Raw genomic sequence first — 27,765 nt, forward strand, 5'->3', positions numbered from 1 at the left:
ATTTACACTGACATATAAAATTTTCTTCCCTGTGAGGGCTTGAAAGAGCAACCTGGAAGCCTGTGGCTCTGGCTTCTGCTTGGCTGCTTGCAGAGCGCCAGGTACCTCTGAGCCATGATGACTTTCTCTGCAGGTCAGTTCAGAGCCAGGTGCATATACTGTCGGCAGCCTGAGCAGCTCTCCTACTCACATACCCAGGGAAATACACACAAGGAAGCTGGATAAATTTCCCTAAATAGGTCCTCAGGAAAACAAGAATGGTTCTGACCTACAAAAGCAGGATCCACGAGTCCAAGCCCATTTGTTTCCAGGGGTCTTTAGTTAATGTAAGTGACTATAACGTACTAGACCAAGGGACCACACAAGTTGATGTTACTCAGTAAGGTGAAAGATGGGACAGCTGATGTGCCATGAAACCAGATGCAGAGCAGGAATGTGCACAAGTCAATGGCAACAGCCAATAGCTGTCTTCACATGGAGAAGTATCAGCAGGATCCAAGTCGGCTTATGGGTTGGGGCCCATGGGGTCCTCAAGCTGTTTCCTCTCTTCCATCCAGAGCCCAAAACCAATCAGGTCTAATCTAAAAAGTGTGGTGATACAATGTCCTCCACACACTACAGAACAAAGCCAGAGGACTCCCTAGAGCCCATGCGTTGCAGTCTGGAAATGGTGATCAGCTCTCAGTGCAGCACTCTGTCTGAGCAGTCCTGTATTTCATCCACCGTTCACCGTGGTAGAGAACCAATGTCAAAGCAACAAAACAACACTTTTTTTTTTTTTTGCTCCTGCTTTGTGACTTCTGCCTGACTCCCCAGGAGAGATGTACAGCAAACAAGCAGTTCCCATCAAAAAATCACTGCTGTTCTCTGAGACACAGTGACATAATGATGTCTCCTCTCCGATCCTGGTGTCGGGATCTAGCTCCTGGTTCTATCCCCACCGTGGACAAAGAGGTCTAGCCTAAGGAAATACACTTAAGCTTCATGGTGTCTCTGAGATATGATCAGTCTGGAAGATCCCAGTCTAATAGGGAAGTCTCCTTCTTATATTGCAGACGAAAGTTCAGAGGAGTCGGAGTATTTGCCCAAAGCTATTCAGAGAGTCAGGCACTCAAATGCCTTTTGTCTGGCACCTGAGCCACCACACTGATACCTTTTGAGTCTATTGTGCCCATTCTCTTCTTCATAAATTGCTCCCCAGTGACTCCTGGCTATGGTGGAGTCAGTTCTGAACATCACAGAAGCTCAGCAACATGGGCTGCTGGTGACTGTGGTTCTTTCAGGAACACTGTTTGCTCTTGGTTACAACATTGCTTTTAGGAGCAATATTCTTCCTTATTACTTTCCATCATCCCTTTGAGATTCTGCTGAGTCTCTTGTACTGTCAGGATCCCATTGTGCATTTGGGATGAGCTCAATCATTCAAAGAGAACAAACAATTTAAATATGGACTGATTTTTCAGGGGTATTATTTTACACAGCTACAGTCCTTTTTGTTCCCATCCCTCAAGCTGCTGGAAACACATATTTCCAAAACATCTCAAAGAACCAACTTTTAAAGCCTTGCCAACCATGTCTGGGCCCAGATCTCCAAAAGTTACCCGCATTTATTGGGTTGTCTTCTTACAAAACCAGCCACTTACCTTCATGTTGATTGCTTTTACCAGCTTTGACTGAAAATCTAAGTCTTAACAAGCAGTATTTATTCTTACAGCCTCTTGCCAGATCTGTTTTGTAGCCATGAATAAATCTGGGTCGTGTCCACATTATAATACTAGCTCAATCATAAAACCTAAGCCAACAGATTTAATGGCTTCAGTATAAATAGGACTAAACTGTGCTAAACAGAAATAAATGGATTAAAAGGCAGGTATTGTGCCCCACTCCAGACCTGGAGTCTGATACTCTTCTGTCTCTTCTGCCCGGAGGTCCTGAGAGGAGACATACCAGTGGCCATAAATGCTACTGGTTCCAGGGTGTGGAACTTGAGATTATGGCAGGGATCATTAAAGAGGGAACTTGCCTGGTCCCTCAATGAATGCAAAGTCAAAAAGTAAATTGCAGACATCCAATCTGTCTCTTACTGTCCAACAAGAAGCAAAAATAAATAAATTATGAGTCACAGCATCTTCCTGTTTATGCTTCTTCAGCTAAGAGGAGGTAGATTTCCATCTGAGCAACTCCACCCCGTCTGCATCTATTGTCTTATTTGTCCTGGCTCCCACACTCACTACTTTTACACTCTCTCACACTCCCTGCAGCATCGTATCTCCTTCCCTGTCTCTACATTTGCTGAACGACTGACCTCTCTCCATCACTGAGAAGCTAAGCCCCCTAACCGCCGTTGCAAGAGGACCCGACCAGAAACAAGGTCTCATCAGTGCTACAGATTCAGTCCTAATAATGGATCTACTTTTAGTGTTTCTGTGTTCCCCAACACAGATCTGCTTATGAGGGCAGACCAGACCCAGCCACATTTTGTCAAATGACATCTGCAAATTGTCCTAGACCCTTGGATAAGTTGGCATCATGCAAACATCTGAACTACTCATGACATGGATGTCTGCTCTAGCTGGGTTTCCTGCCACAGTGAAAGTTGTAAGGTAAATGCACGTCAAGATGAAGAAAGGAGAAGAAAGGAAATACAAGTGGCCTTGTGAAGGTGAGGCCACTTAATCCTCATCTTCCACCACTTATCAGATCCCACAACTTCTTCCTCTATGAGATTCCTACTGGCTCTGACCAATGACTTCACATTGGAAGATGTCTTTGTGTCAAAAGGGACAGGACTGACAGCTGCCCTCAGGGTGCCACATAGAAACTCTCCCCTGTGTTCTGCAAGCTGGAGGAGGCCACAGCAGAAAAGACAAGGTGGACTTTGTTTTTCTCCATACATATCTCAGGTCAAACTGAGCTGTCCTCCACCAGCCTTCTCACGGTACTTGTATTATTGGATCCTGCATGGCAGTAGCAGAATAAGGACAGTGGGCTCCAAAGAGGGGATTTCAAACATTGATAATGGCTTTCAAAAAAGGAATAGTCAGCAAACTTTGGGAATTGACCTTAGGGAAAAAAATATCTAAATCAATAACGCAAGTGCAAGAGAGCCTGAGTGCTACCAAAAGACATTATGGATGTGTTTACTCATCACAAGAGATCAATTAGTGCATCGGAAGGCATTACTGCCAATAAACTAATGTGATAATTGACTATATGCAAAAGACTAGTCCATTGCAAATGCGATAAAAAGGGTTTGCTTAACCCAGCCATGAAGGTGTTTAAATGAACCCATTTAATTTCACAACCAGGACAGGCTCAAACAGAAGGAGAGAGTCAGTTACTATGTTTCACCTGACAGGTAATAATTTTTTATGATGTGTTGACTTAATTCTCTTGCAACCACATGAACATGCCCTTAATTAAGCACACAATCTGTCCTGATGAGCAGGGGAGAGAGGAAATACAGTGAGAGATGACAGTGACAGCATCAGATGCCGGCTGGTGACCTGGGAATCAGAAAGGAATTGTACAACAAATGGAAATGCTGTCATATGAGTAACGATGAGCATGACGGAAAGGCCCAGGCAGGAAAGGATAAACTCAGATAGGCTGAAGAACCTGCAAGGGTTAGAAGCTAGTGAGTTATATAAGGGGCTCTATAGAAGAGGTTCTTGAATTACATCATTGGAAATAAGTGGAAGATGAAGAAATGCAGACCTGCTATTTACAGGAAAAGAGAAGACATAGCAAGTGATTGAGTTGGTCCTGTGCCGTGCTTCAGATGTAGGAAAAGGTTAACTGGGACAAGCTACCAACAACAGAAAGTGTTAATAAAGGATGAGAGAAGAGTCCAGAATAGGAAAAACACAGGTTGAAGCCCACTGGGCAGAGTTTAATAAGCCGGGGGTACCTCAGGAAGCAGCTGGAGACACTTCGAACCCATTAGTAATTATCTCCGAAATCTCTTGGCGTTCCCGTAGGACTGGTGCAGGGTAAACACAATATCTATCTTTAAAAAGCAGGCCCAGGAGGACACCGGGAATCCCAGCTCTGTCAAGCCACCTCCTGTACCCGGAAAGATCCCCCCTGCCCTATTAACTGATCCGTTTGTGAGTGCTGGGAACATACTGAGGTGATAGGTGCAGCCGAGATGGGTTTGTTGAGAAGAAACCATGTCAAATCAAACCTGTTTCCTGGCAGATTACCTCGTGGTCTGGGAGGAATCGGGAGATGAGAAACCACTTTTGGCACTGTCTTGCATGAAATCCTAATACAAAATCAACAGAGTGCTGCTGCAGTTCTGGTTAAAAAAAAATCTGCACTCGGAAACTTTGTTGTGCAAAGCATGCTCTCAAATACGGGAACATCTCAAAAGGATGCTCAGAGGGGCCAGCCTTGGGCATCTTTTTGGTCTGTATTTTTACTGATTCCCAGGCAGAAAAAGAGGAGGCTTACAAGTGAGTCTGGGAGGGCTTTGGAGAACAGGCTCAGGTGGAATATAAATGACTTTAATAAACCAAACAAAAAGGCTGTAGTGCCAAGGGAAAAAAGGGTGGCTATTGTGTGGGTGGTAAGGACAGGAGAGCCAGAACTGGGGCATGAGAAGTAATTATTTTGCTTTTTCCAGTGCTGATGGAGCTGCAGCTGGAGTCCAGTGTCCAATTGCAGGCACTGCACCTCTGAAATAGCACAGACAAGCCAGAGGAGAGTCAGGACAGATCAGCAAGAAGGGTTGGAGGTTTCAAATGGAGAGGTTTGGTGTGAGTTGCAACCTGCCTGGAGCACAGCTCCCAGCTGCCAGAAGCCCAGCATGAAGACCACAAGCATTGCACGTGGCAGGGACATACAGGCAGGTTTTGGGCACCCACATGAGCCAGGGAGAATGAGGGTCCTGCAGGCATCAGCGGGGTGCTGGTGCTGTTATTTCTGGTCTCCCAGCTCCAGTGTGCGCTGGTATCACTGACCCCCTTTCACAAGCCCTCCCCAAGGTTTCATGCCAGAGTAGCTGCATTCGCTGGGGGCTTTGCAAGTTGCTGCCGAGTTTAGGGGAAAACAGCACTGTGTGTGCAAGGGCTTTGCATGGGTGAGACATCACCTTTGCCCACGCAGATCTGGACTTCATGGTTTCCACCAGTCAATACCCATTTACAGCACAGACCTTTCTGTCCTTGCTTGGCCAGAATAAACCCAAGGGTGTGAGGCCCTGGCTGGGAGCCAGAGAGATGCACATGTTCAGCAGCAGGCATCTAGCCGGGGCTGATGGAAAGCCCAAAAGAGCAAGGCAAGCAGGGTAAAGGGAAGAAGCAAGGAGTTGCTATCACTCCGTCAGTCCAGTTCCCTGACTAATGCCCCAGGTGACACGATGTAGATGATTCAGCAAGAAGGCATGGAAGCAGCACCCCTCTGCTCAAGCTCCCCACAAGGTCCCTGTCCCCCTTGCCATCCCCAGTTCTGCTGCCAGACCCAGCTGGGCTGAGACACCGGGCACCCAGGGCCAGCCTGCCTCCATTCACCCATCCCCTCCCCAGCACAGCGTCACCTCACCTTGTCCTCAGTCACTCCGTGCCGAAGGGACCCCGCCAACTAATGACGCAAGAGCATTATTCATCAGCAGCTGGGAGAAAGGGAAGTTGGGTTTTACTTTCAGAGTGATTTTTTTTTTTTTAATGCCATTCCCTCCTCCAGGGTATGCCTCCGCAGTTGGTGTTGAGTAGGATAAGCCAGGACCATCAAGCAAGATTCACATCTTCATGGGGCTGAAGGACGTTTTCCAGGCTGGGGATGCTCACCAGTCCTGTCAGGCTGCTGCGGCAATGGTCTGAAGGGGTTCAGGAAGGAGACCCACCCAAAAGGTGGGCATGCACCCAAGGAATATGTTCATACCAACATTTAGGGCCAAGCCTAGTGTCATCTGCCCCCAACTTGAGCCACGTGAGCCACCCCTGCTTCCTCATTTATTTTACATAGCCTGCACCCAAGCTGCTCCCCCTTGCCCCCCATTGCTGGAGCAGAGTCCTTTGGAGATGGGTTCATCTTTCAGAAAAACCACCTCAGCCACAACAGGCCACTCAGCACAAAGCTACATGGTTTGCTGTGCCCCTACTTATGAGATGGAAGCAGTTACCACCTAATCTCAATTATCCCCCAATCTTCCCCCTGTTTGTAGGCAGAGCGTGTGGGACATCCTTCACCATCAGCTCCACAGCTCCCTGCTCCTGAGTTTGGACCCTTCTTCCTCATGTTGTCTAAAAGTAGATAGTTTTGGTCATTAACCTGGAAGAGAAAATTCATCCCTACCCACCCAGCTAGCGTGGCTGTTGGAATTTCTCTCAAGTAACGAGCTAATCAGGCCCACCTCCAACCTTTTCCTGTTCTCCATGCTCAATCTAACAACTCTTTCCCCATCCTGCGCAGGGGCAGGACTTAGTGCTGCCATCCCCAATGTCACCAGCAAGCTGCTTAATGAAAACCCCCCCCAGCTCAATTCCTCCTGCAGAGACACTCCTCCACTGCTCGTGCTTCCCAGGGCAACTACGGCACCTTGTCTCCAGCTCAATCCAACAATGAGTGGCTCAATGATGTTCCCTGAGACCTCCCACCTCCCCAGCATTGGGTCCACCAGGATCTGTCATTCCTTGGATCTCTGGTGCTAAGACCTGCCCTTGCTGAGCCTCTTGAGACCAGTCTTTGCCCAGCTCAGAGGTGTGTGCAAACTGGGGCACTGCTGGGAGAGGTTAAAAACCCAGCGCTTGCATATTGGTGGGGTACTTTGGAAACCATGAAGAATTCGAGCTACTTTGTACCAGAGTGGACAAGGAAACCCAGACGGCCACAGGCGGCTTGCTATGTTGTTTAGGAAGCTCTCAGTTAATTGCCACCTCCCAGCTGAGATGTGGTGCTGGTCTGTGTAGTAATTTAGATGCAAAACAGCAGATCAAGACATACACCTGAACTCGATCACAAGCCAGAAAATAACCTTTACATGCAACTTATAAACCTGCTTTACATAGCAGGTTATAAAACCGGGGACCTTTTGGTCCAAAAGGCAAGGAAACAATTAATGTCTTCTTACGGGAAGGCAACTCCTACACATACAAGACATCAGATTTAGCGTAGACACAACATCTACATGAGGAAAGCAAGCTTAGTAAGATATTTATGTTTTTCAATGAGATATTATTGTGCAAGAAATATTATATGGCTTGTTGGCTGGGAGCAAAGATGTAGGAGGGTGTTATTAGAGCCATTAGAGCCATTAGCTATTTCAGAAAAACACAAGCCTGCGTTCTGCTTGAGAAAGATGCCAGTTTGAGAAAGACACTACTTTGAGAAAGGCACTAGTTTAAGTACGGGCAAAAGACACTGCAGATTTTGTATGAAAAGTATGTTCTTCTAGAGGTATTTTCTATCTCCCAAATATCTCAAGCTGATAGATGGCTGGAAAAGCTTCTACAGATGTTGGTTATCTTTCTGATTCAAGCGTCTAACTAGCCTTGGTTATTCCTTAACTGATTGTGATGACAAAACTCTTTGAAGAAGTTTAGTGTGGATTTTTTTCACCTTATACAAACCTTCGTGTAATTACCCCTTCATTGCTTTTTTATGTAAATCTGGGAGGTTTTGTGTTGCATATGGCAAACTCCCTAAAAAATAGTTGTTAGCATGATCACCACCAGAATACAAAGTATTTATAAGAATCAGGAATTTATTTGTCTGGCAGCACATATACAACTTCCTTAGAAAATTCAGAAAGATCTGAAGGATGTTAGGAAGAAAAGATGGTGGGATTTTTAAAAAGAAATTATGTGTCAAGACTTTCTCCAAGAATTAATATGATTAAAAAGACAACTTGCATGCTGGAGGACTTTTATACAAACAGTAAAGTTTGTCCAGTTTATCTGGAACAAAATCTTCACTCCTGTAAGACTCCAAAAAATCTAGAATAGCATCTCACCAAATTGAAATCCATTCAGATAATTTCTCTACTCAAGAAAAAAGAGAAACAAAAATAGTTTCTGTAAGAATGAAAGAGTCCACAAAGCCATGAGCTGAAAATATCATCAAGTTAACCCCACGAGGACGCTGACTCATTGCAAGGACACGGAGGCAACACAACAGCCTGCTTCAAATCCAGACAAGTATAAAAGAATTGCATTTTCTTTCTTTTTTGGGTCTTTGGAAAGAAGTCATCATAAAAAACCTTTGAACTGAACATGTAAATGTGTCCTCTATCCTCATCCATCAGCACTCATCACACCCTCTCTGCAAACAACCCTGGCAAGAGGAACAATAGAAATAAAAGAGTTTATCGCATAGCACAATTGTCAGACTCAGCAAAGTTTCAGCAAAATGACATATCAGAGACTTCTGCGCTCTGGGTGGGGCAAAGCATTTCAACCACTGCTCACGGATCAGACCGACACCTGTATAGATGTTAATGGGGTTTTTAAACATTCTGGTTAATTCAGTATATCCCTGTTAATCTCATGATTGGGACATGTTTTCCTGGAGATGAAACACAAACAAAATTTCAATGGGAAAGAAAACCAGTAGGATTTGATTGTGCTTTGGCTAGTTACTGAGATTTGCTATCTCAAGACAAGTCTTTAGATGACTTCTTCTGAATAATAGGCTTAGAAGATTTCTTTGATTTCATAGGACTTATTAATAGCACTCGTGTTTGTCCATTCAACCTCAGAGTTATTCTTGACATGCCCGTAAGGATTCTCCAACAAGGAAATGGTACTGCCGCCGGTGAAGCCTCTTAGCTACTGATGATACTTGCAGCAGCCCTTCTACTAATTTGGGCAAAAGGGTGAGCCCGCTTAGAGCGGTAATCCCTGCAAGGCCTTTCTGCAAAGGGGTTGCAGCTAGCATGAAACACTGTTCCCTTTCTGCTTACTTTAACACCCTACAAAATAACTTTGCCTTTGATTATGTTGCCCTGTAAGTCCTGGGCAAAGATATCCAGGAATCCCTCTGGAGTGGAAACCCCCTCTTCCACAAACCAGGATTAAAAGAGAGTCTGTTAAGAAAAATCAGGCAGCACAGGTAAGTGCCCCAAGTGGCGTCCACATCGAGGCGGACCGTGTTTTCATCAGTGCTGTGAAGCTAATGTGGGACAATCAGTTATTGCATGCCGGAGACATAATGACTGCCCCACTTGTAAATTGTGCCTTGACTTTTACCCAAGACTTTTAGATACGTCAGTCAAGGATTTGAGAACAAGAAGCTTTTAAAAGTTCAAATGAGCTGCAGTGAATATAACTGGAATAGAACCAAAATAACAAAAGAAAAAGCAAGCCCCTGCCCTTGCACTGCAATTACAGAGGTCCTGAATCCACCCTTGCAGGGTGCAAGTGTCTCACCTCATCTGGCTCATCCTCATTAAATACCCTGTCCTCAAACCACCTTCCAAGACCGTCAGCTCTTCCACTCTTTCTTTTACCTCTCAGTGAGGTCTTCTGCAAGAAGCGCTGCCTCTCTAAAAAAGTTACATATACAACAAGGCTTTGGCTGGCTTGCAAACATCTCTCCTCGCTAGCAAATAGAGATATTGCTGTAAATAACTGCAGCTTTTGCTTCCTTCAAGCCACAGCAAGTGTTTTTAGAGGAATCGGATCCTTGTCAAACAACAGCAGTAGCATCACAGCCAAAGTTTCTGCCTGCCGTTCCTGGAATTACCTTTTGTCTTGCTGCTACCAGGTAAAATTCAAGACGGCGAAGATTAGGGGAGAGGTGGATGACGTTCAAGAAGGTTTATTTGTCAGCGCTGTGAAGAGTTAGGATCAAATCAGCTGCTGTAAAAAAGGAGTATCTGAGGCCACTGCGTTTAACTCCCGGAATCAACATGCCAGTCTTGTGATGTAGAATCATAGAAAAATAGACTTGGGGAGGTCTGCCTAGCAATTCGTCGATACCTGGGGCTGGATTAGTAGATTAGTATTGCTCAATATACTTTTACTAATCCAGAAAAGGAAGTGAGCAGTTAAGTGACAACTGGATCATTGCTCACTCCCTTCTCAACTGTGTTTATGAATATATTAAATAACAGTGACCATAAATTAGCACTAGTTAGTTACACAATCGTAAAGAATTGGGATGCAAAGTGACCTTGAGAGAGCCAAGAAGGGGTCAGCCCTATGCTTGTGATTACGAAGAGATGTTTATCTAGCCTGTTCTTTGAGATTCCCATGCCGGGAATATCAAGCCTGACCAGATGACACATTCCAGCACCTGGCAATCCTACTATCCCTAAGGTTTCAGTCCATCTCCATTGCTACAATGCACTCTCCTAGCTTACTGCCCCTCCAACTTAGAGAACAGCTTCTTTCTTGTCTTTTATGCATTTAAAAATTCATTTTAAAATTTTATGCATTTAAAAATTGGCACTGGGCCCCTTTCAGTCTTCTCTGTGCAACAGCAGTGGTTTGCTTCAGTGTTGGACCCTAGTAAGTTCTGCAAGTGCAGACCTTTTCAGAAATATCTGTAGACAGCTCTAAAGCATAGAGAAACTTACTTTTCTTAGTCACCTCTTCCAGAGCCTTTAAAAATAAACCAAAAGACAATAGACCACCGTCCGAAAAATCACTGCTTTAGACTAAACAACCCCGATCTCATCAGTCCTTCTCTATGCGTCATGTTTCCTCACCCTCAGTCTCTTCTGCTGCATTCTTCTGGACTCTCTCCCACTGGTACATATCTTTCCTGAAGGGTAGTGCCCAGAGTTGGTCATATTACTGCCGCGTAGGCATGGTCTACACTAACAGATTGTTGGAACTATTTCACGTGTCCTACAAACAATGCTGCTGTTTATACATCCCAGGGATGTTTAACTTTTCCTTTCTTTTTTGCAACACCATGACGCTGTTGACTTATGGTCAGCTGATAATTACTATAACCACCTGCAAAGCCTTTTCTATACAGCTGCAGCCTACTTGACTGTTTGTCTGCCTCTCCCCTGTTTATACAGAGGACTATTCCTGCATCCATGCTGAAACCTGCGCCATTCTCCTCGAATTGCATTCCTTCTCTCCGGTCAGAGCTAACGAAAACGATGAGCAAATAGCTGACGGGGCTGGGCATAGTGACCATACAGCGATCTCTAACACTGGCAGATGGAACTCCATAATGCCAAGTGCAAGGGAAAAAACATTTTAATTATTCAAAACATTGCTTAGTTCAGCCTCTCCACAGAGAGACTTGACCACTACAGTAGACAACTCACTGACAACCGCTATTCCATCTGCAATGAGTCACATCATAGTTTATTTTTTAATAAGATCTTTGCTTCCGAGGGGACCTTCTCCCAACACCTGATTCCTTGCTGATGATCTGCAAGATGCAGTCCAAATAACGCATGTCTCATAACAACCTGTGCAAATGAGCGTGTGATTGCAATGCTGGCACCATGCAGCTCCAGTTATCTCCAAGGAACAAGGAAGTTCAGGCAGGGATTCCCAGAAACAAAAGCGAAAAGCACAGCTTTCTTAATGCCCAAACACAATCATCTGCCTCACTGCAAAGATCTCATCTTGACGCAACACCCGTATTCGCTTCACATTTCACCTGTGGCGAGCTCCCAGCAAGGTGGAACTTCAACGTCTACCTGGGGCTCTACATCTTGGCTGCTTGGTGGGTGAGGTGGATAAAACAAGTGATGGCGTCTCTCAAGAACAGTGACCAGGAAACCCATCTGAGTCATCCTGGCTTTTCATACACGCTTCAACGAAAGCTGAAATTCAATGCAAAATAGCAGCAAGAAAGAGGAGGCTGGATCAAGGGGAAGTCTCAGGAAATTTTCTAGCTTTATCAAAAGAATTAAGTCTGGAGTCTTTTGACTGAATACCTTTATTCTGAAATGCCCCATGGACAAGAGCTGTGTGGGTTGTCTCATGTAGGGTATCCTGTACAGACCATGCTCGCCGGTGAGACCAGGGCACTCCGCCTCCTGCAGAGGTGGTGAGGACAAGCCATGCAGATCCACAGAGGATCTGGTAATGCCCGTCTCATGAAATTTCCCTCTTTTATTTCTCTTCACACTGAAGAATATTTTAACTGACATCAAGATTCTCAGCTAGTTCAGGTCATGGATTAAGACAGAACAAAGGTCCATCAAATTGTCTGTATCTTCTTTGGTTTGTATCAGGATCTCCTAATCACTAGAATCTCCCTTACTAATTAGACCTGAACTTTAGCACCCAAAGCCCTACAGCTTTCTCCACTGTAGTTTTTCATGCAGGACATTGTTCACATGCCTGACAATCCCGTCAGCCTCCTGGCTCACACACGGACAGGTGTCAGGTTCTCCTGACATTGTGAAATACTTCTAATTTAAAGGAATACAAAAGAATATAAAATACCAAGTTATTCCACACGCACAGCTTCTGTAGCATGAAAGAGTATTGCGAGGGCCCTGGTGCTCAGTGAGATGGACAGGGCAGTCCCACCTCACCGGGCTGTGCAAGCCCACGGCCACACTTGCAGCACATCCCTAGCAAGCTCAGCAAGAAGGACACAACTTCTCCTTTAGGGAGGAAGGCTGGAGAGGACTAATGGGAGTACCAGGGAGGCTCTGGGATGCTGCAGCACCCCATTTGACCACTCCTCGGGACAACTCACGCACTGGCCACGCAATGAGCCAGCAGTGCTGCTGAGCCAGAGTCTGTTTCACGAGGGGGCCCCATAGTTATTTTTCTTCCATTTGGCATCTGCATCGGCTGTTTCCAGCCCATTAGCTGTTCCGTCACAGCCTGGGTGTGGATCCTTCCATTCCTGGGGCACGGATGAGGCCCCATTGATGGATTAACCACCTCAGTGGGCAACGTGAATGGCAAGCACGATTTGTGCTCTCAGGCTGCAGCTGCCAGGAGGAATTGGATTTTAATCTCATGCCGCACGGGTCATATCCTCAGCTCAAAGCCTGAATCATATTCTCGCCTCACATTCCTGACCCACCTTCTAGCACGATCCAGCCCCCTTGGCGAGGAAATGGTGAGGGCTATCTCCAAGCACATCACTGAGGCATCAAAGGGGAAAGCCACTAGACTCCCACTATAGCCGGTGGAAAGTAGGGGCAGCTGAGTCCCCTTTAGACCTGGCCCTCAGGAGGACAAACTCAAGCCCTGCCTTCTTTCTTCTCTCCAAAAGGAGAGACCTTTTTGGAGATGGACATGGACCGAGAGCCGTCGAACCCACAGCTGCATGGATTTGCTTTCCTAACACCACACCTTCCCAGGCAGCGAGCAGCTCAAAAACAGCAAACCCGCTTGTGCCCCTCCACTTAGCCTTCTCCCATATAACAGGAATCAGGTCTGGTCCTTGATTCCACAAATGTCCTGCAAATAAATTACACAAGAAACCTCTGATTACATAAAGTGCGTTGCACAACGCATTATATAAAACGCAGGTCACGGCCCAATCAGCCAGCACTCAGCTCACTTACATCAAGAAAAATTAATCCGAGGAGCACGAAGGAAGGGAAAGAAAGAGGAGGATGCTCTCCTTCTCTTAAGGAGGTGTGTGACACCGCACATGGCAAACGTGCCCACCGAGTGCAACTCCATCCCCGAGGCGGCCTGAGAGGAGCGGCTCCCAGCCAAACCCTACCTTCTGGCTCCAAGCCCACCTGCAGGACACCCAAACTGGAGGGAGGGTTATACATCCCTGTGCTGGTTTTGGCTGGGATAGAGTTAATTTTCTAGTAGCTAGTATGGGGCTATGTTTTGGATTTATGCCAGAAGCAGTGTTGATAACACGGGGATGTTTTCGTTACTGCTGAGCAGGGCTTACACAGAGTCAAGGCCTTTTCTGCTCCTCACCCCACCCCACCAGTGAGTAGGCTGGGGGTGCACAAGGAGTTGGGAGAGGACACAGCTGGGACAGCTGTCCCCAATGACCAAAGGGGTATCCCATACCATATGACATCATGCTCAGCATATAAAGCTGGAGGAAGAAGAAGGAAGGGGGGACGTTCGGAGTGATGGCGTTTGTCTTCCCAAGTCACCGTTAGGCATGATGGAGCCCTGCTTTCCTGGAGATGGCTGAACACCTGCCTGCCGATGGGAAGCAGTGAATGAATTCCTTGTTTTGCTTTGCTTGCGTGCACGGCTTTTGCTTTACCTGTTAACCTGTCTTTATCTCAACCCACGAGTTCTCTCACTTTTACCCTTCCGATTCTCTCCCCCACCCCACTGAGGGGGAGTGAACGAGCAGCTGTGTGGGGCTTAGTTGCCGGCTGGGGTTAAACCATGACAATCCCACAGAAAACAAACCTATAATCACTACCACCTCACCATTAACCTCATCTGGCTCTAATCGGGTTGCCCAGAGGCAGGGGGTGTCCATCCACCGCTGTAACACACCTTGGAGGGGAGAAATGAGAAAATTCTCTTGAATGCATTGCTCAAAAAGGCCTGGTTTTCTTTTCTGACACTTTCGATTTCAAATCAGCATTAAATAGCTATGGGGAACGTTTGAATGCTGACAGTAATAGAGCAAATTTCACACCAGAAGGTGGAAACCAAAACAAAGTGGGAATCCTATGCTGAGTCTGGTGCCATAGATGCCCCCAAGACATACAACAGAGGCCAAAGGTCCCATTTCTGTGCCCCAATATTCAGATTTTTCCAGGAAAAGGATTTCGGGTTCATTTTAAAGCCCAAGAACCCCATTAAAATTAGACCCAGCATTTCCAATCAATCCATCATTGGGACGGCAGGTGGGACCTGCTCCTTCTCTTGGAAAACCTTGCTCTTGGAGATCCCTGAAGCTACCTGTGGTTTTAGTAGAACTCTTTCAATCAGCTTCAACAGGTCTTGGACAGGATTTTGAGCTTGCAAGCACTTCAGGGCAGGAAATGTCTGCAAAAGTTTCCACCGTGCCTAGCAGGATCAGATTGAATCAGCAGGGATCTCAGTGAAATTAATTTGTTACTGCTGCTGTTTTTAGTGATAATAGCGTACGTTACAAGGGAAAAGCAATAAATCTATAGCGGAGATAGATACACTGAAAATAAACAGTGAGGTTTTAGCTGTGCTTTGAAGTACCATGGAAAGGCCCAGAGGCAAAGAAATGCTGGGAACTGCTTGGTCCATTGTGTCAGATCTGCAGAGGAGAAGTTTCTTGTACCAACAGGGAGACTGAAAGGTGTGAGGAGAGGAGAAATGCCCTCTCTGAGGGTTGGTTTTGCTGCTGGGTTGGGCTTTTAAATGGAAGGTGATATTCTGAAAAGTGAGATGGGGAGGTAGGAAACAACAAGGGCAGTGCAGAGAAGTCCTCATGGGATATTTCTATATTATATTATAATATAATTATGATATTATATTGGAGGGAGGCAGTTTCTAACAGCTCTTCCCAGGAGAATAACCATAAGAGAATCCAAGAGGAGCTGGGATTTTGTGCAGTGGCACATCTCCTTTCGGTCAGAGAAGCACCAGCTGTCAACATGGGAACACAGAGGTGGGCCAAAAGAATGACACCCAGACGGAGGGGTGTTATACCTCTCTGGCACATCCCAACCCAGCTGGCAGCAGATTTAGGATGAAAAACCCCAGAAACCTTGCCCTGCGTAAATAAAACCAAAAGGTGGAAAGGGAGCCAGAGCACCATTCCCTGTAACCAGACTTGCCCAGGGAGGGAGTTCCCACCATGTCTTCTGCAGAAATGAATGAGTCATGGAGAAGTTACCACCAGAGCAGGGAGACAGCTTTCCTCCTCAGGTGATGGGAATGGGGAGGAGATACCACAGACGTTGATGTGCCGAAGCCTGACTGTGGCACCAGGAGAAATTCATACACTCGGAGCCTGCCTGAGCTCAGCTGCCGCTGCGATAGCAATTGGGTTTGGGTTGGGGGGCAGAGGCAAGGGGGTTGCTCCTAGCTACTCCTTCCACCCATCCTCCTTTTCTTCCGAAAGTGGTGTTATCTAGGGGTTATTGGGTACACAAAGGCTTTTCTGTGCCAAGTTCGCTGAGTCACTAGATGGAAAGCAAACCCGTGCCACCGGGGAGATAACGCGTTTAATGCAAGAGCGAGAGGGCTCTTGCACAAGGCGCTGGGTTCCTGACGATGACTGGCCCCACGCCTGGCAGAAAGCTGCGGGCTTTTATACTCCAAGTAAAATTCCCTGGGCAGACACGAGATGCCAACCCGTGGGACGCTCAGGCTGGCTTCGCCTCTTGCTCGTCCGGTTGGGAAACTGGTTCTGCAGCGTGACCAGGGAAACCTGGCCCCGGCGGTGCCTGCACCAAATCCTCCCTTTATGTGAAAACAGCATTGAAGAGGTGCTGCTACTCACGCTTTCCTCAGAAAGACTGATGTGCCACCCACTCCTCTGTCTCACACAAATGGTGCGTTCAGGAGATCCCCGCTTATTACCAACACAAACAGAATTTGCGCTGTGACCTGTGCAAGAGGAGATAATCACGGGGTCATGTAATTCTTATTAAAATCAGGCTTTGAAGCTCATACTAACGCAGAGCTCCCATCAAAGTCAAACAAAAGACAACAGAATTTGACAAAATGGTCTCATAATTGGTCCTGGCAAGCCTTAGTGACAGTCGGGTAATGCAGAATCCCATTTGATACACAGGCTGATGTCTCGCAGGGTATTTTGTCACTGTGGGTAGCAGCACACGATTGCTCAGATGCATAGGGGAGGTGAGACCCTCCGGCTGCACAGGCCCCTCCATGGGCCATGGCAGAGGCAATGCAGACCAGCACCGGCCCTTCTGCACCAGGGATTTCCTGGGTCAGGGAACCGATGACGATGAATACACTGTGCACCAAAGCACAAGGCTCAGAGGAGAACACTGCAAACTCTTGGGGTCAAACCATTCACCAAAGCCAAGCAATGGAAATTACTCATGGCAACGACTATTTTGGTACAACATAGGCAGTGCACAAGAAGGGTTCCTGGCAAGGCACTGGCCCAGCAGTCCATCTCCCAAGGCTTTGTCAAGCTTCAGATATAATGCAGAGGAGTCAGCGTTGACCTCCTTCACCCAGTGGTCTTTACCTGACGATCAGGGGAATCCATACTCAAATCCCTTCTCTCCCTGAAGAAAGGAGACCCAAAACTGAAGAGCCCTTGTGCTAACAGCCACCCTCACTGTCAAATGGCCATGGGTGAGATTTCTACATCTCTCCTTTGCAAAGCTTTCCCATTTTGCATGAAATAATCCAAAAGAGAAAGTGCAAGTCACTTCCATCAGAAAGGGCATGGTAGAGGGCCTTCAGCAGGAGATCTGGTGAGGGCCCTTCACTTTGGTGCCCGCTCAAGTCCACTTGAGCTTTCACGAGACGCTTGGGTTCAGGTCTCTGCAGGCAGGGAGGGAACTGGACCTGGCTCTCCTGCAACCACAGGATGGGATGAAAAGGTAAAAATAGGAAGGTAGCCGGGGAAGGAAAGGAAGCTAGCTGTAGGAGAGGACAGACCAAGACTACGTACCCTCCCCCGCCCAGAATTAAGGGGGATGGAAATGGTGGGTATTTGGCTTAAACACCTCCATTCTCAGACCAGAGCATTTTGGGAATTTTTGGAATTCCCCTGCTGTGCACTGTATAGAGGCCAGGGCAGTTAACACCATGTTTCCTAGATGCAAAAGGCCACTGGGGTTAGAAGCGTCCCTGTCCCACAGCAGTCCCCTTCCCCAGGTGTCCCTGGGGAGTCTCGCACAGGCTCTCCCTGCCTCGGTTGAAAAATGCCACGATAGAGCTGCTGTGCCTCGGGCTGTGCAGTGAGGGTCACGGGGCAGAATACCGCAAGACACAGGTGCGGCAACACTCGAGTCACCTACAGCCCAGTGCAGAAAAGATCTGGTTGCTGCTGCAGGGACACTAAAGCACCCACTGGAGTCAGGGTGATTTATGGGGAGCTCTTGGAGAGCAGAGGCAGCCACATAGAATCATAGAATCATTAAGGTTGGAAAAGACCTCTAAGATCATCGACTCCAACCGTCAACCCAACACCACCATGCCCACTACACCATGTCCCTAAGGGCCTCATCTACACGTCTTTTAAATACTTCCAGGGATGGTGACTCCACCACTTCCCTGGGCAGCCTGTTCCAAGGCCTGACCCCTCTTTCAGTAAAGAAATTTCTCCTAATGTCCAATCTAAACCTCCCTTGGTGCAACTTGAGGCCATTTCCTCTCGTCCTATCACTAGTTACTTGGGAGAAGAGACCAACACCCACCTCGCTACAACCTCCTTTCAGGTAGTTGTAGAGCACGATGAGGTCTCCCCTCAGCCTCTTCTTCTCCAGGCTAAACAGTCCCAGTTCCCTCAGCCGCTCCTCATAAGACTTGTGCTCCCATGTTGCAAATCACCCTCTGCATGGGACAAGCTGCCCCCCAGAAGCCCCATAGCAGCGTCCACCCCTCCCTGGGCTCTAGCAGAATAAAGAACGTATTTTCTTCCCCCCCTTGTTTTTGGGGTCCAGTGCCTGGCTAAGGAATGGCAATGGAAAGTGATACGTGTATATATATTGGGAGGCAGGCAGCAGTGACATTCACAGTGATAGTTACCACTTGACTTCATTATACAGTCATCATTGTACAGTTCTTGCCACAGTAAAACCTTTGCCAGTATTTTTGTGTCATATTTATTAGTTACCACAAACGTTAAAGCATTTTCAGGGCTCTGATCTACATGCACAAGGTCAGGCATGGTGTAAAGCCATGACTGAAATGGTCCACGCCATGTGAAGGGAGGGAGCCCAAGGGGTTTGCACCAGGCAAGAGCTTGGCTGCCTGGCCCAACTCAGCCAACAGATCTCTGGTTTTAGTGCCACTGCTCCTGCTCAGAAACTGTGTCTTATAGGGAATCCACTGCCTGGCAGACACACTTTGCCAAAAAGGTTGCGCGTCTGGTTTTGACCAGAGCAGAAGCAGTAGCGTTCACCCCAGAGCCCAGGCAACGAGTGCTGCCGAGGCAACATGGTGATGCCCTGCGCGTGGCTCAAGACAGGCAGGGAAGGCTTTCCCTGGACCACCACTCTTGCTGCTTTCCTGCTAGGGCATGGGAGGAACATCAGTGTAGCGTCAAGGGCAGAGGGAAGCAGGTTGTCAGGCAGCTGAGCAAGCAGGACTCTTCCTTGTCATCTTTTTCAACCTTTTACCTTTTTTAATCTATTGCTCATCTGCTGCTGGAGCTTTGGGGCACCATTTGCTGCCCAGCCACCTCCTTATCTTCCTCTCTACAGCCTCTTTGGTCAAGGCTAATGAAGTGTTACAAGGCAAGGGAAGCTGATGTCTTCTCGGAGGCATCAGGCATGGGCAACCATGGGCAGAGTAGACAGATGGTGGATGTAACATGGGAGCACTCACCTCCCGTTCCTGAGGTCACCCTTGCACCTTCAACTGTTAGCTGTGCAACTCTCCTACCTCTGCATGTGGAGGCTGGCTCCTTCTCACATTGGGATCAATGATGAAAGCGGGAAATGAATAAATAAAGTAAATTGAGAAAGATCAGCTCATCAGGCCAAGTGCAAACACTACCTAGTCATCCAGGGAGCGTCTTCTAACACGCAAACGGGAACTGATAGAGATCCTCTTCCAAGGGCTGAGCCTACTCATAACTGGCAGATTCCCTTGGCCAAAACCACCTCCTGCATATCTGGGTGTGAGCACTGCTATCTACCGCTGCATCGTGCACAGCCCAGATCTCTCCTGGGCCGTGGGCAATTCTCAAATTAGAGAGAATGGTAGCATCAACAGCGGCAGATCTGTTGTCCTCGTTAGTCCAGCATGTCAGAGAGCATTTCAGGATGAAAGTGGGGGGAGGAACATGCATTTTTATCTTGTCACATTCTTGCATATAGAAGGGAAGAGCTGAATCCCTGTGACGAGCTCTGCCCGGCAGAGCAAGCCCAGCTGCAGGACCAGCCTGTGGATTTCATGCTACAGCCGACCAAAACATCACCTTGGGAACATCTCTTGGGCTTCGCACTACATCTCTTGGGCTTCAGTGCTGGCAATGACAACTACGACGGTGGAAAAAGAGCCTCACTAAGGGGTCAGGGCTCTCAAGGCACTGCAACTCTCCTCACAACTAGTCTCACCTACTCTTTTTTTTTACCCTGGGGAAGCTGAGCCATGGGAAGCCACCTAAACCTTCTCATAGGAAGCGCTGCGATGGGGAGGGTGCCCAGCAAAGCGGGTGGTCTTACACCTCACTTCCACTGCACAGGGCATTGCTGAAGGAAGGGACATCTTAGGATCGCTCAAGGGGAGGTAATGAAGCAAGACAGCAGCAGGATGAAGCAACAACATGGGCAGCACGAGGCATGAGCAGGAAAACCTGCTCTTGGGTCAGATTCCTTAGTCCAGGACAGGACACACAGCTGCGTCCCATTCCTGGCATTATTGCCACTGACCCCTGCGGAGCAAACACCGACATCCAGAGATCTGCCAGGCAGATGGACCACAACCATCAAGGCTGACCACTGGCATCACCCAGTCCAAAAAGCTCCACACCCAGCAATTCCCACCCCGAGCCTGTCTGTCCTGCTTGGCAGAGGAGGTCTTGCTTTCAGAACCCCACCAGATCTTGGTTGAAAGGCTGTGCCACCCAGTGCAGTGCTGGGCAGGGATGTCCCACGCGAGCTCGGCTTGATGGACGATGGTAGTAGGAAGCAGTTAGGAGCTAGCACAGGGAGAGCAGGGGGGTACGGCACCCAGTGGCCAGTCCTGCTTGTGCAACACGTGCTGGGGTACCTCCTTTCAGCCCCACACAGCCTCCCCTACCCCCAGCATGGATGAGATGCTCAGGGCAGGGGGAGAGCGAAGGAGCGGTGGGATGGGGTGACTGTGGCTTGCTTGAAAGGGGCCTGATGAATCAAACCTGCCGAGGGTGGAAAATAGGCTTAAAAGTGTAAAGCAATTACTTATTGGCCCACACAGGCACACAAAAGTCAGCTAGGACTTCGTCAGCTCCTCGGCTAGTCGTTAGTGTGCTCATCACCTCAAAAAGGTGTCGAAAGGGTCTTTGCTGGCCAGGGACTGTCTGTTGGTCTTCACAGCTCCTAGGGATGACCCCACCATGGTGCCCAACAAACCCCCTGACTCCCTGCGTTTTTTTCCTTTAGGAATTTGCACCTTTCTTGACTGCCACCATCTCGACCATCCCACCTCTGTCTGCAGTCTTACCTTTCCCAGCATAGCTGTTTCCCCAGCACGTGGCCAGGGTACGGCAGGGTCAGAGCTGGGACTTCAGACTCGGGGAGGCTGAGCCCTGGCAGAAGGGGATTAGCCATAGGTGGGGTTACAGAGAGATGGCGTGAGGGTGGAGGGCAGAGGGGGCCTCTCCGTGCTTTTTGCTTGAGCTGTTCCACCTCACAAGGCAAAAAAAGAGTCTCTTGAGCTAGAGAGCGCATAAAGAGCAAGCGCAGATCCACCGTGAGTCATCTCTGCTTTAAGACAGGAAGGCAAAGCTGATGTTTCCCACCCCCTGAGCACAGGGGTCAGTCTGGCATTGCCACTGCCTGCCGGGGGAGCATCTCCCACCGAGTAAGAGACGCACAACCCTCAGGGACTGCACGAGCCAACGTTCAGCCCGAGAGGAGCAAACACCACGGCACAGCTGATACGTGATCCCCAGCCGCGTGTCTTGTGTGACATTCAGCAACATCCCTTTGAAGTCCCAGCTTAATGGGTCAGGGCAAGCCTCCCTGCAGAGCCAGGACCCAGCCTGCACATGGAGAGCACAGGCAGCATCCAGAGACCACTCCTTGGACATGTTACTGCTGAAATCCCAGGTGGATTAAGGATGAATACGGGAACTTTTCACGCTACTGCCACACTCCCATTGGAAAGACTAAACTCAAACCTACCCTCGGAGCAGCCCATGTCCTTTGTGCTGCTGCAGAGAGAGCAGCATGAGAAGTTTCCACCTGCTCTGTCCTTCCCAGCCTTTCCCCCTGTGTCCCAGGAGATGTGACAGGGAGCCGAAGCAGCATTCGGGGTGACAGTGCTTGTGGGACCCATGGGACTTAGCAGCCCAGCTAGGGCCTCCCTGCTCCCACCCCAGGACCAGACGGTGGTCACCCAGCCCCTCTAGAAGGTCGGTGGGAAGGCAGGTGCTGATCTCCAGCCCTCCCGGCTGCTTCAACAGACAAGTGGACACATGGGCTCAAGGCACGAGCTGGATGGACACAGGGGGTTCTCCTCTCAGGGCTTTGCAGACCGTTTTGGGGGTAACGCAGGTTCAGGCTGTCCCAGCGGGCAGTGCAAGGGTAACATGAAGCCCAAGGGTTCAACTGGAGATGGGTACGCTACAGAAGGCAGCATGGAGGCAGCTTGGGCAAAGCAGAGGGCAGTGCAAGCTCTACACTCCTCTCTCGGTACTACAACTACGTCCACCCCCCCCACTCCCAGGTTAGGTATTTTTGTTGGCACACGGCCTGGATCCACATCTTCTTGATAACTCAGTGGCGGTGATCCCCAAACAGACCTGCGTGTTGCAACACTCCTGCTGCGCACGCTGTGCTCCTCATCGGAGCTGCTCAAAACCCAGCAATTCAGGGACAAGCAAAACAGTTTTCTCCTCTCGGGAGCCCCAAATGGCTGCTTTAGTAGCGAACTTACCTTTGCTGTCTCCGGCAGCTCCCAATGGAGGCTTTTGAGTTTTTTTCTAGGTGATCAACACCTTCCCAAGGGCTGCAGCGCATGCGCTGGCACGGCCGAGGTCTGCCCTGGCTCACTCCGAGACCCGTTTGCCCCAGGGGTACCAGTTCAAGCTGTAAATCTCAGCCCGAACAAGGTTTGCCGGTTCACGTGGCCCAGCCAAAATTCCTGAAGAAAAACTAGTAATAATAAATAAAGGTTTGGTGGAAGTGCTGGCACGAGCTCAGCACGAAGCTGCTGAGCTTTGCACAGAAACCTCCCAACAGTGTTGTGATTTCAGATGAAACTCATGGATCCTTCGGCCGAGTTTCACCGCCGGGTTCCAGTGTCACCCTCAGCAGCAGCAGCCAGCCACCGCTGTGGGACACGGCGAGGCAGCGCCAGGAGATCAGGCGGATGGCTGGGAGCACGGCTGGCCCCCCGGCTCCTCCAAGGCTGGAGCAGTTGGGCTGGTTCAGGAGGAGGAGGGGAGCTGGTCCCCCCTGTACCTGTGATAACGGGGTGCCCTGGCAGCCTGCAGGTCCCAGATTTCGGGTCGCTCCCCATGAGGTGGCAGGGAGGCAGCCCAGCCCGCTCCAGCTTGCACTGGGGACGCAGCAGAGGCACATGGGGGTGGCACCTGGCTCGCAAGCCACAAAATGCAGCTGGGACCTGGACAGGCAGCCCACGCACCCCTCCACCACCAGCCTGACCTGCTGCGATCCCCACTGGAACCTGGGCACCTCCATGCCAACCACCCTCTCCGTCCCTGCCAGCACTACTGCCACCGGGAGTTGCAAGCCCAAAGCATCATCCAGTTGCTCCATCTCTTGCCCTGCATCCCCAAAATGCTGTGGCTTGCGGATTCAGGGCTGCTCGCCGCTGAGCAGGCTGTTTTCTCCATCTCTCACCACCAAATAAATTTTCTCCCATGCAAAATTGCAGCCAGGCCACCCCTTATTTCCAGGGGCAATCGCCTTGTCAGCGAAATCCCTCTGCTCAGGCAGGGCTCTTCTGCCCTCGTCGCAGGAGGGACAGCGGCTTTGCAGCGTCCCATTTCCACGGAGCTGCCCCACAGCTGCACGCCGGCACCCGGAGGTGCAGGAGAGGCCTCGCAGAAGCGTGTTACAGGCTGATAGTTTATCTTGGATCACTCCCGCGCGCCGGCAATCCCACACCCCTTAGAAGAAAACCCTCTTGGCAGCTTTGAACGTTATTCTTCAGGCGCAGCAGCGGGCGCGTGGAAATATTTTCATGCTCGGGAACAAGCTATCTGTGAGATGCTGCGCTGCTCTTCCCAGCCTGCAAAGCCTCGAGGCAGCGTCAACTCGTTAGAAAAGGGGGCGAGAGCGGCTGGAGCCATGTCCCTGCTCCCAGCGACTCGCCCTGTGGCTTTGGCCCCGTCACCTCCACGAGCCTCACAGCCGCCAGCTGAGACGGGAAGATAAAGGCAGCTGTGTCCCCGCACCGTGGCTGTAAGGCATTTTTGCAAAAAATGCTGGGTTTTCCCCCCACTCCGACCCTGGGGAGATGGGAGAATGGATGCTGCATTGGGGAAATGGTGTAAGCATGACAGGGAGCGCAGGTTTGGAGAAGGCCAACGCTTTTCCCCAGCATGGTGGCAGCATCCGTGCCACAGTCCCACCTTGGGATGGACAGCACATCGCTGGGGCGAGCGGGGGGTGCCAAATACGCTTTTGGATGCTTTTGCTGAGGGCTGAGATGAGGTCCATGTCCACGGCAGGGTAAAGAGCAGGGGAAGTGGCTCTGCAAGCCCATCTCGCTGCGAGCCATCCTCCTGCCTCGGACAACAGGGACAGGCTCCCCCCGTTTTCAGGGTCATTCCAGGATCCATGGCTGTGATGTACAACCCCATCCCTGCCCCAGATCCCGCGTTCCCCCCAACACTCCCTCCTCGGCTGCCGCTCACACCCTCCATGTCTCATCCCGCCTCCCTACAACCGTCGGTGCTTCAGGGCAGGGAAAGTATCTCATCGCCTCTTTGCGATGGGCTGCGGCAGATTGCTGGCGCTAAACAAATTGCAGTTCCTGATGAAAACCATCACCATCACGGGGCAGGAGCTGCGAGTATTACTCACTCGGGGAATTGCTTTCGGCTGTGTCAAAAGGGGCCGTGGGCTGGAGCTGTAGGGATGGAGACTGGGAGCTCTCACTCTTCGCTACTGGCCCATGATGAAGTGGCACAGGCCACCAGTCCCCAGCTACCTGTGCCAGGGAAAGGCACACGGTTCCCCAACACCTCACCATCCCCCAATAGGTACCCGGGTACCCCCAAAAAAGTGAAGGAAAGGTGCAGGCATACCTATATAAATATAAGGTATAGGGCAGGGCAATGTATTGCCCTGTGTCCATGCAAGGGAGGGACATGGAGGTCTATTTTGAAGGGCATAGGGGAAAGGAAAGGTCCTTGGGATGGGACTGCCAGGGGAAGAAGGGACGAGATCTTGGCACCACGGCCGCGGGAGGAGGGTTACCCTTCTGCAGCCCCAGACTGGGGGCTGGGAGGGAGCCTGGGTTTTGGTTGCCCATTATTCCACCTGGCTGAGCCTTTAGCAAAGCTAATCCCCACCGACAAGACCTAACAGCGAGAGCTGGCTCAGCCCTGCGCTGTAGGACACCCCTCACACCAGGCGGTCCTGCCCTGTGAGCCCCGATCCCGCTGGATGGAGGAAAAACATCACCACCTGCCCCCTCCGCTCTTCCTTTGGTTTGGGGGGGGTCCTTGCTCCAGGATGGGGTCTTCTGCTCCCTGGTGTCACTACAGAGCTGGCTGCCCAGTAGCAATACAACACCCCTGTAACACTACCGGGCTCTCCAAGCACGCAGAAGGACACGGTTACCCCGTGGCAGCATCTCCAGCCCACGACCATGGTCTCGTGCTGCGTTAACAGGAGGCAGCTCAGCATTCAGCAAAACCAAGCTTGGCTACCACATGTTTTGACAGGGAAAAGACAGCAAGCTACAAACTCGGAGCCCAGGGGAATCACCGCTGTAGTTTTCCTCCCAAACACTGTGATCCTCAATGTTTTAATATGCACAGAAACAACAGATGATTTACGCAAAAGGGAGAGACTCCAGCTAATAAATCAACGCTGTCCTGTGCTCCTGCCATGCCCTTTGCTGGCACTTCCCTCAGCCTTTCCAGGCACATCCAGGAGCAACGTGAACAGGAACGGTCTGTCTGGTACCTTCGGCAGTGCAGGAGCCACCAGCACAAGGCGCGAGTGTTTCTGTGCCGGCTCACGGCCAAAGCAAGCCCTTGGCACCTTCGTTAGTGACTGCAAACGAAGCCCTGAGGAGCAGATCCCCTCTCTCTCGTGCTCTGGTGGGAACAGTCAGTGAGTTTGCTGAACCCGGTCACGATGCTCAGCAGGAAAGTGGAGTAATGGGGAGATCCTTCAGGCATCCCCGGTTCGTTCCTCTGCAAGAGCCCACCACGGCATCACCAGCCACGCGGCACCTCCCCACCACGCTGGTGGCTGATGCTTATTTTTCTCCTAGTGACTGCTAAACCTTTAGCACTTGGGTCTGGTGCAAAGACTTCACGGCACCGGAGGCTGCATCTTTGCACCAGCACATATGGTTTGAGCAACTTGCAGTTTCGTCCTGCTTCCCCAGCACGGCCCTGGGGTGCCAGCGACCAGCACCGCTTCCCCCCTACCAAACTGCCCTTTCTTTCTCAACCCCAGCCCCTTTCCAGATCACATTTCTCCCAATTTTTCAATTCCCCCACCTGACTTTTTGATTTTCCCTTCCCTGTGGTAGGCACCCCGCGCTTGCTAAGTGCCACGCTCACCCCTTGAGCAGCACCACTCTGCCTTCCCAGGGAGACCACACGTGTCAAAAGCTGCCGCCTGCCAGAGCTGCTTTGCTACTGGCGCTTCCCAAAAGCTCCTGCCTCAGCTGGGAAAAAATCACTTCAGGTCCAGAGAGCTTTCCTGATAACAGAAACCCCAGCAAACAAGCCATCCCCCAGCCAGGCAGCACGGCCACCGTGGGAACAGCAAAGAAGGGGAGGATATTCCCTTTCTGTGCCAGAAAACAGGCAATCGCTCCTTCCCCAGCCATGGAAATTTAGCCTAAGGGGTTTCAAAAATGACCAGTGATTGTGGGTGCCCGAGCGCAATGCTCCCTACAAGTGCCTTTATTTCCAGGACACACATGCTTCTTGCATTCAGGGAGTCAGCCTGAAGCCAGACAGCCACGGAGACCCCAAACCACCTCCGAAAAGATCTCGGTGGCCCTGATCGGTGAGAACTGAACAGTTCAGTGGGCAGGAAAACCCCACAGCACTCAACCTGCTCTGATCGTCCCATCATCCCAGCTGTGTTTCATCCACTTGTTTCCCCAGCTTTGTTTCATAGATCTTGCGATTGTCGTTCAAAGCTATCAAGGGTGCTTGGCAAGCAGGGGTCTGGCGGCAGAAGAAAAGTTCCGTCCATCACCCCCTCTCCTGCCTCCCAACAACCCTTTTTTCAGAGAACATCCTTGCAAAGCATGAGCTGACCCTTCTAGGAGAAAGCTGCCCAAATGGGGTGTGGTGGGGCATTCCCCCTCGCCTCTCCTGGGCCGCTCCATGATCTCTGAAACTCCCGTTAAACCTTGGCCTTGGTGTAACGAGTCAGGCGGTGAAGCGTCCCTTTACTGTCTCAGGAACTCTTGCATAGCTGAGGCTGGGGAACGTACCCATCGTACCAGGAACTTCCAGTGCCTGGCCCAAGCGGGGACAACAGCGGGGATAATTGTCATCCCCCAGTACCCTTATCTGAGTTGTAGCTCAAGTGGAACGATACCATTGTTACTGGAACCTTGAGAATTTTAACGGATGACTGAAGTCCATCACCTTGCGACCCTATGAACAGCAGTCCCAAGCGAGGCCCTTCGAGCTCTGCTGGACCGCAGCACCCAGCATCTCCCCCCGCGTGGGACGCCTCTCAGAGCTCGCGAGCTCTCGTTTGCCATGTTCGGAGGACCGTCGCCGACTGACACGGGACCTGGGCTGGGACACTCCTCGGTCAAAACACTCCTCAAGGTTCAACCCTTCGCCAGTTGAGAAATGCCAAGAATTTGACATGGATATTTCATTGAACTTGAGGGGAATTTTTAACAGGTATACCTTTGTATATTTATCCATCCTTGT

The 27,765-nt window shown here is 49.9% G+C and overlaps 1 long non-coding RNA gene across 1 annotated transcript in view; it reads right to left on the reverse strand.

Moving 5' to 3' along the window:
* LOC142074675 (uncharacterized) overlaps positions 1 to 23,698 on the reverse strand; it is a 37,554-nt gene extending 13,856 nt beyond the window's left edge. Inside the window, exons 1-2 of the long non-coding RNA XR_012670666.1 lie at positions 22,587 to 23,698; positions 16,297 to 16,403 (exon numbers count right to left, since the gene is read on the reverse strand). This is a non-coding gene — a long non-coding RNA (uncharacterized LOC142074675). The remainder of the gene's footprint in view (positions 1 to 16,296; positions 16,404 to 22,586) is intronic.
* Positions 23,699 to 27,765: the final 4,067 nt, after the last annotated feature.

This window comes from Calonectris borealis, chromosome W, assembly GCF_964195595.1.
Source record: "Calonectris borealis chromosome W, bCalBor7.hap1.2, whole genome shotgun sequence".
Classification (NCBI taxonomy): domain Eukaryota; kingdom Metazoa; phylum Chordata; class Aves; order Procellariiformes; family Procellariidae; genus Calonectris; species Calonectris borealis.